This window comes from Pteropus vampyrus, unplaced genomic scaffold (assembly GCF_000151845.1).
Source record: "Pteropus vampyrus isolate Shadow unplaced genomic scaffold, Pvam_2.0 Scaffold119, whole genome shotgun sequence".
Lineage (NCBI taxonomy): Eukaryota > Metazoa > Chordata > Mammalia > Chiroptera > Pteropodidae > Pteropus > Pteropus vampyrus.
In genome coordinates this window covers 307,664-317,689 of record NW_011888900.1, presented here as the reverse complement: position 1 = coordinate 317,689, position 10,026 = coordinate 307,664, and the positions used below count along the sequence as shown (strand labels likewise).

The 10,026-nt window shown below is 45.9% G+C and overlaps 1 protein-coding gene across 1 annotated transcript in view; it reads left to right on the top strand.

The window, feature by feature from the left end:
• Nucleotides 1–938: 938 nt before the first annotated feature.
• Nucleotides 939–10,026, top strand: part of SOCS6 (suppressor of cytokine signaling 6) — a 27,472-nt gene continuing 18,384 nt past the window's right edge. Inside the window, exons 1-2 of the mRNA XM_011366040.2 lie at nucleotides 939–2,893; nucleotides 3,007–3,201. The gene's annotated coding sequence lies outside the window, so the exon portion shown is untranslated. The remainder of the gene's footprint in view (nucleotides 2,894–3,006; nucleotides 3,202–10,026) is intronic.

Here is a 10,026-nt window from a genome sequence, read left to right as displayed (position 1 = left end):
GCGGGAGGTCGCGGCCGGCGGGGACCCCAGTCCGCCCTCCGCGGGCCGTGCTGCCGGCGATGCGGCGACCTCCCGTGGGGACTGGGATCGCAGGTGCCCGGGCACCGAGACGGGCCTTAATTCCCAGTTCGCCCCGCAGTCAGCAACTTCGGGGACACCACGGTGGCTCGCCGTGTGGCAGAACTGTTCACATTTCTCGGTGCAGGTCCTGGCACAAAACTTGGAGTGTGTGCAGCGATCCGGGGTGCCTACTTCACGTTCGGGCGGAATGTGGAATTTGGGGTTCCCGTCCGTCCGCACTTTTTGGAATGGAGGGCCAGGTGGGACCTTGCGGTGCGACTGAGGCTTCCGGGAGCGAAGTCCGTGAGGTCGAGTTCAGAGCAGCAAGTGCTTCCTGAACGTCTGCCCCGCAGCGGCCGCAGGCGGCGCGGTGTCAGGTCGCAGGTCGCAGGAATCCCGGTCGCGGTGGGAACGAGACGCGCGCACGACGCGTCCCCAGTGCGTTTCCAATCGAACGTGTTCCTTGGAATAAAAATGCGTCTATAATCAAACAAAAGCCAACCACAGGAAGCATACACTTATCTTGACTTTTTTAACCCAGCAAATACCACAACATGAAATGAATGAATGAATTTTAAATGGAATAGTTAGCGTTATGGAGAGTCAGCGTTGTTTAAAAACATGAATGGCATTGTTGATCAAGCTTCGCCCAGGAAACCCTCAGACTCGCCTGTGATACACACTTTCCCTGTGCTTCCTAGTTTCTCCCGGCTGCTGCATCACCTGGCTCGGATTCCGTGAGGCTCAGAATCCTTCGGGCTCTAAATGAAGTATGTGGCATCACCCCTTTGGTTCCAGCACTGTTCCTAATGCAGAAGCTGGCTCACTGCTGGGGACTGGATAAGGATTCTTAAAAGAACTTACTGTCCCAGGTTTGGCAAGTGCTTTCCACCGTTCGGTCTGGGGAAGGATCAGCCAGGTTGTTCACCTGAGCCTTTGCAGTTTCTAGGACTCCCTTAAGCATCCCTTCAGCATCTCTTCAGCATCTCTTTGAAACACTCTTTCCCTTTTTAACCTTTATTATGATCTTTACCTCTGAGTCCGTGGGATGTACACTGTCCCCTTTTCCTTCTTTACTGGGAAGATTGGCAGACCATACACTGGACCCCCACAGGATCCAGTGACAAACCCCTTGGTGTCACCTGGCGACCTACGAGGCTGCAGGGAGTGGCAGAGTAGGGGTTAGGGTACCCCTGACTTGGGCTGTCGGTGGCCTGGGAGGATGAGCCACTGTGCTGACTGGATGCCTGCTCCTTTCAGGTCCTGCGTGGGTCTTTGAATGGCCCTCGTTTCAGGGACGAGGAGCAAGTATCTTAAGATCGTCTTGTTATGTAACTTTGCTCCTTAGAGAAAACTGTTTTCTCCATTGTGGCCAGTCTTCAGGAAATGTGTGTTACTAAGAGTAGTAGCTTTTATTTTACTCATAGAAGTAATGGCGTGATCTTGTTTAAAGTCATAATATACTCTGGAAAAAGGAAATGTGTCCATTTCCGAGTTTGTTGCAGTTAACTGTTCTCTCAAAAATATGCAGTCATGTGAAATGGGTGGATACACACAACTGTGTCGAAATAAGAGGTCAAATATCCCGTTTTTGATTTAGTAAAGTAATAGATGTGTATACTTCTATTTTAATAGTTCATCAGGGTAGATAGGTAAATGACTTAGAGCTAACATCACTTGCTATTTTCCGTTTGCGCATCTTTTATGGGAAGCAAGTCTGTATCAGCTCTGTCCTCGTCCCTAACCTTTTCCACTTTGGGAATGGTGCATCTGGTGCCTGAGTACTTTTGCAAAATTACTCCTTGTAAATGGAGGAATTTATAATAGTGTACGTCATAAAAAGGGGACACCTTTTCGTATGACTAGATGGATCCACAGAGTTGTCCAGGGGGCGAAATAGGAACAGTGGGACATGCATTAAACTGTATTGAGAGTGAAATTGTCTTTTTGTTTTTATGGCTAATATGCTGTATGTAGCTTGTTGGTTTAACTAATAAGTAGTGAAGGTTTTAGGACACAAGGCACGTTTTACCTAAAACTCAGGGGCTTTGGTGATTCACACAAACATCAAATTTTACTTAGTTGGCACAGTTGTTCTTAGGTGATTGTTGGTCTTGTTGACGTTTCAAGAGTAGACAAACTTGGATGAAGTCATTTAAGAGTTCAGTTCTCTCATTGCACATAGAGAGCATCTGGGAGGTGTGACATCTTTAGGAAAGAGTTCACATGATTAACTTTGTGACCTTGAACGCATTTTATATCCCCTCCGAGTCTTATTCCTCAAATGGGGTAAAGTGGGGATAATAATTTATTTGACAGTTATTGTATTATATTTTGTTTAAAGTAAAATCTAAACTCTTTACCATGGGCTAAAAGATTTTGCTTGGTCGTGCAGAAATTCATAGGGTGGGTTTTAAAATAAACTGGTCTTCCTTGCCTTATCTGTAAAATCGTGCTTTTCTCAACATTGGTGTGAAAACTAAATGAGATAATGCATACAGATGTACGAGTTCAGTGCCTGGAATATAACACGTACTAATAGTAATAATTAGCTTAAAATATCCTGTGATCAGTTAAAAGGAGTGTTCTGGTTTATCAGCAATGGCTACGTAAGACTCGGTCTTTTTTATTAAATAAGCCCTGTGTGAGGAAAGGTTGAGAGACCAAAGGGACGAGGAAAATAGAAATAAAGGAAGAGAGAGAATGGCAGTCTGCAGAAGTATTCACGGTGCCCGCCGCTGGAGTGAGGACCGCACGTGGTCACGCTGTGAGCTGCTGGATTGCTTGGCTCTGGGTCATTGTGGCCACTGCCGGGAGGTCTAGACCAGAAAAGGTAGCATATCCGGCGTCTGCGAGGCCCATGCTCCTGCCTTCACACTATTTTAATATTCTTTTACCACTCTCAACAGCTATCACACTGACATTTTTTCTTAAAATTATTAAAAGGGCCTCACACTGGGAGACTATGTTTGGGGAGCGGTGGCTGTCCCATTGTCCCTGGGAGAAGACTGTTGAGTAGAGAAGAAAGAGAAGAAGAAAGAATGAAGACAATTCGGACCTCTGAAGGCCGGGGAGACAGCAGTTACCTGAGCATCACCAACCCTGAAGGTGCCACTACGCCATCCTGAAGTTTCCCAGCAGGTAAATTTGGTTATCTAAAGAGGCGTCTCTGTATACAGCAGTTTAGTGGCTGTTTGAGATTGTATTTAATATACACAGTTGTGTTTAAAGTGCTTTTTCAGAAGGCAGAGGAATATATGGCTCCTATTAGATAAGATTTTCGCCAAACAGAATTTTAAGAGTGTGATGTTATTCTTCAGAACTGTTCAGAGAAGTTGTATTTACGGAGTGCTTTAGGAAGCCTGATATTTGGGGTCGCTTACAGCTGGTACTTATGGCCAGCTTCGGGCCACACCGGTAGCAGGCTGGATGGTTGAAGCAACAGGATCAATAGACTTTTAAAGCAAGATGCATTCTTACTGGCAGACGTGTTACTTTGTATGATTTTCCTTTTGTGAATTTTATTTCAATGTTTATAATAAGGTTTTTGTTATTAAAATTTAATTTTGGTTTTAAAGGAAATAATTTCCCTTTGACAGTAGTCATTTTTGTCTATTGACGTTGCTTTGAAAGTGAACAGAGACACACAGGGAATAGCATTATTACTAAATATCACAGACTGTCAGAATAGGTGAGCCTGCACCAAACATAGTCTTGTATTAGGATTTTGGTGATTTTGTACATTTGCAGAATTACAATTACTGCATTGTAGAGTTAGAAGGAAACTTCTAGTTATTGACCAGCTCCATTGTCCCACAGATGAGGAAGAGATTGAGACTGAGGGTGGTGACATCACCTGCCCAAAGCCACAGGCCCTGTGACAGATTTCAGAATGGAGTCATGTTACTCCCAGGAACTAGGAAATTTGGGTTGGTGTCTTCGTGGAGAGTGTCAGAGTTGAGCTGGCTCGCGGGGTGACCTGCGTTCGATTGGGAAGAGCTGTAGGTGGCAGGGACGTTACCTGAGACCAGGCCAGGCAGCAGGAGCTGAGGCATCAGCCTAGGGATTCTTGTCTCCTCTTTCTCTGTGTCTCAGTTTGCTTTGATCTGATGGAGCTCACACTCCTAGTAGCTTCCTGGCCAGGCGGGGGGCGGTGTGTGCATGCGTGCGTGCACGCGCACGCGTGTGCGTGTGTGCTCGAGACCTTGCAGGCCAGAAAACACCTGTATTCCAAGTCTTTGCTGGGCGGTCTGGCCGTGTGTAGGGGTCTGGGTTATGCCTTGGTCAGGGGAGGGTGGCGGAGTAACTGAAATCCCCACAAGAGCAGAGGGTTCTCTCTCGCTTTCACGGGGTCCGCCGTGGCCTCTTCCTTCAGAGCCAGTCCGCTTTCCCCTGCAGTTTTCCCATCACGACACCCCCCGCTTCCGGGTCACCCCAGCAGACGCAAAGACGGCGGACAGGCCACTGGCTGGCACTTAAATATTTGGCACAGAAGTGACATGTGACTTTTGCTCTCAGCCCATTGGCTAGAACCAGTCGCATGCCCCTGCAAAAATGCCAAGAAATACAGGCGCACACGAGACATCGCTAATGATAAACGCGTGCCAGACTGAAGTTAATTTTCCGTTGGAGTTTCGAAGGCATTGCTCCACCGGCTTCCAGCGCTGCCACTCACTCACTCGCCATTTCCGTCTTGTCATCCGTATATAATTTCTTCCACTTTCTAGAAGCTTTATAGCACTTCCGTATTATCTCCCAAATCCTAAAATTTTACTGTCACGTGCCGAGTATTATGTTTTGCTCTTGAGCATCTCATGAATTCTTACAGTCTGTAAACTTGTGTTGTTCAGTTTTGGGGAAATTTAAAAAATTTCTTGCATCATTTCTTCCCCTCCATATTTTTCTTTTCCTGGCTGAAGCTCTTTGTTGGATGTTGGACCTCTCGAATTGATTTATCGATTCACTTTTTTTTAGGTTTTCTATTCAGAACAGTTTTTTAAAACTTTTATCATTTATTTGGTGCCAGCTTTACTCCCGGGCCGAGAGCGTCTGGGATGTCTTTTCTTCCGTGCCGCCTCCGCTTCCGGTTGGGGCGCAGCCTGCTCGGTTCCAATGCGGGTCATCGCCGCGTAGCACGGAGAATGCGTGTCTGGGTTACGGAGCCACGAGCTCTGTAAGTTCGGTGTCGCATCTTGGGGAATTTGTCCACCTGGGGGTGCTCAGTGACCAGAGAGTCCGCATCTAAACCCTAAGTTCAGCTTCACTCTCTGCATTTTCAAGCACGTGCAGCAAAATTCAGCACTTTTTAGGCCACCGACCCTGCATCCAGCCACACGCTCGGCCTGGACGTACCCGCCAACGCCACCCCTGTGGCGACGGAACGGCACACATCGTTAAAGTGACATCCTTCAGATACTCGGTGGCATTTTGGATATGCATGCCCTTGTCGGCCTGGACAGTTTCACGATTGTCTTAGAGTGAACACAAAGATTCGAACCTCTTGATTTGCATGATTTTGTGGGGGTTTCTGGGTCAAATGGATAGCGAACCATTTTCAGAGGTCACCTCAGGCCACTTACGGGAAGAGCGCTTATCGATTTTTTTAAAGTCAACTTCCCTTTTTTTTGGTTCTTTTTCTTTGGGGAAATTTTCTCAGTGTTTCTTTCTTTGAATTTTTCATTTTGGCTGTAGGAGTTTTTGTTTTCTAACTGTTCTCTCCCCACTTTTAAAATAAGTAGCATATGACTCTTATTTCAGATTTGTGATACCTTTTCTTAGGCTTTTTTGTTGCCTTCCCTTACAATAGGCTTAGCCTTCTCCAGTTTGTCTAAGCCAGTTAACACTGTCGTCACCTCTTGTCATTTGCTTTCCAGTTTTTATTGTCCTCGTGGGTTAATTATTATTATTATTATTATTATTTCAGATAGTGGAGATAAATACATGTTTTATAAGAGGCTCATCCAAAGTTTTTTGTTCTTTTTAATAATTCTTGTTTGTTTTGCCAGCATCAGTGACTAGTAAAGCCTTTTACTTTGGGGAAACCCACATCTAATTTTTCTCTAAGTAAAGGTTTTCCATTAGTGTGTCATGAAGGTATACCTGTCACTAAGCTCTGTGTAACTTAATTATGAAAGGCCTGCTGATCTGTGGTGGGTAACAAAATATTTTAAGTTGGATCATTTTAAAAACATCAAGAGGTCTTGTGTTTGGCAACCAAAATAAGTGATTACTTGTGACAGTTATTTTACAATGCGTGTAGCGCTTTCCATTTTGTAGGATTTTTATATCGCTTGCTTGATAGGATTGTGTTACTAATTTGAATAATTATTGCTCTCCAGGATCCCCTTTACGTCTGAAGATCAGTGAATGAGATTTATGTTTGCTCTTAATACATACTTAGTAAATCTTATGTGGATTGCTTTTTGTATCCCAAACCCGTTATTCTTAATTTCAGTGTACTTATTATAGAAATTGAGGAAAGGTAATTTTAACTGAAAGCTCCTGTTCTTTAACTCAAACTGACAGAAAAACTCTTACACATTCTATGCAAAAGCATTTGAATAACTGACAAATTGCTTTTTAAATTAGAGCTTTGTGTTAAGATCTGAAGGCTGAGAGCATTCAAAGAAATTGTGTCACTTTTCAATTGTTTCTATGTGTATGTTGCCTGTCGAAGTTAAAACATTTTGCCTCAGTAGTTCAATATTTAAGGGATTACGTGTATCAACAGATGAAAACATTGAAGAACAAAAAGCAGAGAAGCATCACTGTGCCGTGTGCTGCGGCAACCCCCCGCCCCCGCGGAAAGGAGACAGAACAGCAGCCAGGTCTTCGGGCCTACGTAATTGTCAGTGTTTGTCAGCAATTCCCGAAGTATCTTCTACCTACTAGGTAGTTTGAACAGTGAGGTCATTCTTTCTCATAGGCAGTGAAAGTGGTGGGATTGTTCAGGGAATGTGCCGTAATGTTTTTAGCTAAAAAACGGGCAAGTGGCTAGAAAGGTAAAACTATAGACGTCAAAAATGCATTATGCACATATAAAGAAAGTGATACCGCTTTCTAAACCCGACATGTTAAAATCCGAATCAGAAAATTAAAGAGGAGGGAGTTTATTTCACTAATTCTTATAAACCGGCCCCATTAACCTTTTACCTGGTTGAATTTATGACTATTTTATAATCAATTTAATAAGAACGTGTTAAACACAATTATAGAAAATGATGCTTAGAAATGCTCATGTAGAAGTTCTCTGTATGGAGGTTAAATTTCTGTCTGCATGTTTTTATTCTCATTGAATCCGATACTTGCAGAGCTGGGTGTGTTTTAGAGATCAGGTGCTTTGTATGGGAAAAGCGGCTGGAGAGCTTTCAGTCCGTGTCACACAGCAAACTTCTCGCCACCCTGTCGTTGTGTGTCAGTGGCCTACGAAATGGGAGTGAATCACTTCAAAATTTATTAGAGCTTTTTCTGTAATTATACATTCATTCTTAATTTATTAAATTTTAAATCACGTGACAGCTTTACATTCATTTTTCTTAACTTGGTTATCTTTAAGTTCTTCATCCACCTTTGTAGCCATGCAAGTATTCGTATTGGTTTTTAACATAAAGCTTACTGTGGAAAGATCTAGAGGCCCTAAAAGAGGTCAGAGCGAGTCTGTCACAGTCACCGTGTTTCACTTGCCGAGAATGGCGGGCTTGCCCCACGTGCCGGCCGACGGGTTGGCCTGAGGCGCTGCTTGCTACTGCCCTAAGACCTGAGACCCCGAGCGGGGGACAGAGGACCCGGATTCCGCAGGCGTTGTGAAGGTAGCTGAGATGGGGACTTGGTGACACCCTGGATGTGGAGTGAGGGGGCCACGGAAGACTCTGGAGGCTCTGCTCTGAGCGGTGGAAGGACGGAGCAGCCCCGACCAAAGTGGGAAGGACGGCAGGTGGAGGAGGGGCAGGAGAGGCCCCCGGGCTCGTCTTGAGCATGTCAGGCCTCTTGTCCGTAAGACAGTGAGTGGCAGTGTCAGGAAGGGACTGTCTTGAGGCTAAACGGAGACAGAAATTTGGGGGCGGGTGGTGCATCAGTGTGATTGAAAGCTTGAGAACGAGTGAAGTCGCTAAGGGGCATGGGTGGACAGAGCAGGGACCCAAGTCCAGTGCGGAGGGGTCAGCTGTGGCGGACGCTGCTGACCGCACCTAAGGTGAGGGCGGAGGACGGGTGCTGGACTTGCGGGGTGGACGGCATTAGTGACGTTGACGAGCGCTTTGCGTGGCGGCGGCGGCGGCGGCGGAGGAGGAGGAGGAGGAGGGACTTGATCTCCAGGCGGCGTGAACCTTCCCGCCTGAAGTTCGTGATCACGACTGACATGAGGCCAGTCAGAGTGCGCGTGCGTCTCCGCAGCCACACTCCCCCGAAAGGGCCGAGACCTGGCCTAGGGCGGGTCGGGTTGAACCAGTGTCCTCGGTTTTTGCTGAGGGGAGGGGATTAAGGCCTGTGCTTGGGGCGGAGCGTGACTAATTGTGGCAAGTACGCTGCGCGAGGAGAGAACAAGGAACTCTGAAAAGTTGGTGGGGTCCTAGTCTTATCTTTTAGACTAAATATTTCAGGCTGGCGCCTGACTATATGCACCAAACAAATGTCAGATTTGCAAAAAGTTATTCTGGCTCGAGTGAGGAGAAGGAGGCTGTCTACGTTCTAATAAAACAACAAAAATAACATTCTTATCTACTGATTTATATTTTTGTCGCACCGTCATGGTTTAACTAAAAGCCAAGGAAAGGTCTTGCATTTTGCTTTAACCTGATGGATTTACTCAGCCATTCCCTTTAAAAAAGTGCCCTAAGAACAAACAAGCTCACAGACTCTGTTCTCATAAAACCACCCGTATTTTTATAGGAAGCACAGGAGAGTATATACTTTCAAGAGTCAGGATTTCTTAAGACAGTAGAAGAGGCAAACAGTAAAGGAAGACTGACAGATTCGACTAAAGTAAAGTGAGAAACTTCTGTCCCTCAGGGAACCACAGAAAGAATAGAAGTCAGGACACGAGTATGTCGCAGCTCTAGAAAAGAAGAGGCCAGGTGACCTGGCTGAACTGACGACGCCGAGTGATTTTTAGAGGTCCGGAATGCACTCACCATATCATCCATCTTTTTGTGCTACGTATTTAGCCATGCATTTACATCATTTTCCCAGAGTAAGAGGAAAAATGTTTGAGTCCGCCAATTTTGCATTCCCACCAGCAGTGTGCGAGGGGTCCAGTTTCGTACATTCTTAGACCGGGCCTTCTCACTCTAGGGGGTGTGAGTGTGGTAGCTCATTGTGCTTTTCATGTGCATTTTCCCAGTGCTATTACGCGCCTCTTCATGTGCTTAATCATTCGTATGTCTTTGGTAAAAGGTCCATTCAAGTCTTGTGCCCATTTTAAAAATGGGGTTATTTGTCTTATTATTCAGTTGTGAGAGTGCTTTATATATACATTCTGAGTACAAATCCTGTATCAGATATAGAATATGCAAATACTTCCGATCTGTGGCTGGTCTTTCTCTTAATGATGCGTTTTGAGCACAACAGTTTGGAATTTTAATGAAGCCCCCAAGTTCAGCGTTTTCACGAACAAGTTTCCCAGTTGACGCTGTTCGTCTCCTGAGTGCTGAATCGGTTGCTCTGGACAGCGTGGCCTGGCTCTGCAGCTGCGTTCTGCAGAGAGGGTTTATCAGCCGCCTCCTTCCTGGATGCCAGGGAGAATCCCCCTTGGGACACACTTTTCTTATTCTCATTATGAGATGAAGAAACCGAGGCCTGGATGCCGAAGGTCACTAGGAAGAGGCCTGGATGCCGAAGGTCACTAGGGGACGGGGGCTGTGACTGTCTCGGGCCGGGCGCTTTTGGAATCCGGGCCCTGCAGCACCAGGCTCTGACCCCCGGGCCCCACGTGGCCTGAACACAGCCACATAAAGCTGGCACTTTCTGGAT